This window comes from Oryzias melastigma, linkage group LG13 (genome assembly GCF_002922805.2).
Source record: "Oryzias melastigma strain HK-1 linkage group LG13, ASM292280v2, whole genome shotgun sequence".
Lineage (NCBI taxonomy): Eukaryota > Metazoa > Chordata > Actinopteri > Beloniformes > Adrianichthyidae > Oryzias > Oryzias melastigma.
The window spans coordinates 28,326,526-28,328,572 of NC_050524.1; the positions used below are offsets into that span (position 1 = coordinate 28,326,526).

The 2,047-nt window shown below is 35.4% G+C and overlaps 1 protein-coding gene across 1 annotated transcript in view; it reads right to left on the reverse strand.

The window, feature by feature from the left end:
• kcnab1a (potassium voltage-gated channel, shaker-related subfamily, beta member 1 a) overlaps nucleotides 1–1,008 on the reverse strand; it is a 36,441-nt gene extending 35,433 nt beyond the window's left edge. Inside the window, exon 1 of the mRNA XM_036214983.1 lies at nucleotides 942–1,008. The gene's annotated coding sequence lies outside the window, so the exon portion shown is untranslated. The remainder of the gene's footprint in view (nucleotides 1–941) is intronic.
• Between the last annotated feature and the right edge of the window lie 1,039 nt (nucleotides 1,009–2,047).

The following is a 2,047-nucleotide window of genomic DNA, read 5'->3' on the forward strand; positions in this document are numbered from 1 at the left end:
GACAGGACTGAAGCTCTTTCATGTACTTAATATTTATATTTTCTATTTATATTTTAAATGACCATGGTATCAGCAGGATAGAATTCTCCTCCATGTTTGCATAACACGGAGCATCCAACGCAAATATGAAATGAATGCGATTTTTAAAAAATAACGCGCTAAAATGTCTGTAATTAATTAATCGTGATTAATGCTATAATGTGACAGGCATATAAATGATGATCAAATCAGGTAAAATTCTTTTACTATGTGTTTTTATTCATCTTTAGGTATACAAAATAAAGGTTTTTTTTAGAAAAAAGTTATAATTTAAAATTCTATAAAGATGTCTACCAAACATCCAAGTAATTACATGGTAATTTGTAGGTATAATTGTACATAATTTGAAATATGACCTCATGTTGTAATGGTGGTTCCTTTCTATAGGTTGATTTATCTAAAACATGGTTAAAGACAATGTTTCTGAACTGAGAATAGTGTAACAAAAGTCACTGAACTCAGCATCAATCATCATAGGATCAATTTATTTATATCAATCTATTTGCTATCAAAGCATTCTGTACACTGTAGTGACCTCCATGCATGAAGGGGTTAAGGGACATTGTGAAAATGAAATGATTGTTGTGCGTGTGGTAAGTCTACCATGCAGTACTTGTAAGGTTTATTTAAGTTGCACACACTTTTGACCCACAGGTGATGCTGTCACCTAGAACCACACAAACAACTCCTGTATCGCTGAATTTCAGGGCTGAGAAATCCTCTTGAAATGAAAGGTGAAACGTCTTCCATAACCAAAGGTAAACTGAGTGAATTCAACCACAGCACATGTGTTCAAATTGACAATCTTTTTGGATGTATTCTAGGAGCAGATGCAGTACATGTCATCACTAATGAAAAAAATGTTTTGAGACATAAGTAAGAAGTGAAGCGAGGTTACTCACCTAGTCCTAGGCAGGACACTCGGAGCCCGCTCTTCCCAAGGTTCCTGTCAAAAGAGATGCATGAAATCAGTCATTTTTACAATGACAAACAAGTCTTGATTTACGACCTCAAAATGACTTAAAAGAGCCAAAATAATAATAATAAAAAAACTATATTAAAATATGATCTGAACTACATTTTTATTAGTTTGAAATATTAAAAAATGTTCATTAACAATGAATAACATTATTTTTTTACCAGACATAAGGAGTGTATATTCTGCACGTGTTCATGATAGTCAAGTCATTTACTCAGAGCTGTGGGTCTTTAGCCAGACCCCGCCCTGCACCTCTGTGGCCCCACTCTACAGCTTCCTCTGAGGGTCTCCAATTCATTCATAGCAGAAGCTCAACTCTGGGCTTTGATCCAACCGTCCACTTCACAGCTCATGATCATATGAGTCAGCTCTGTGCTCGTCTTCATCAAAATTTTAGCAATATTTTTTTATCACCTCATGCTGTCCCACAAATCCATCTTTAGGAGCTCTAGTACGACTTTAAGCGTCATGACCATCATGAATTGTGACCTTAAATCTGCAGTTATAAAGCGGACAGATCAGGCTAAGGTTAGTTTTTGAGAACACATCTACTTAATTAGACATCATCTTGAATTTGGCAGGAAAAAAAACCTAGAGAATATTTTCTTACATAATTGGAAGTAAAGTCAGATATAAAGGGATTATAGAGGTTACAGAGGGGCCTTTCTATTTTTGCTCTAGTCATCATTCGGGCTTTTATTGATAATAATTTCCAGAAACGATTCAATTCTATTCGCAAGAGCCCGGATGAGATCATTAAGATTGTGAACATTGTTCTGCTTCTCCTGGAGGCCGTTTTAGTTTGGCCACTAGGTGGAGCTCGCCCTATAGCAGTGCACTTTTTTACAAGAAGAATAAGCAAAGAATGAACCAAAAACGGTGCTTTAGACCACAAATTAAAAAAAATCCTTAAAATAGTTTAGAAAACTCCTGTCTGAGAATATAAAGATGTTCATTTAGTCAGCAATGTATGTTTACGTCGACCAAGCATTAGCATTAGCCGTTCCATTAAACGTTAGCATTTAGCTT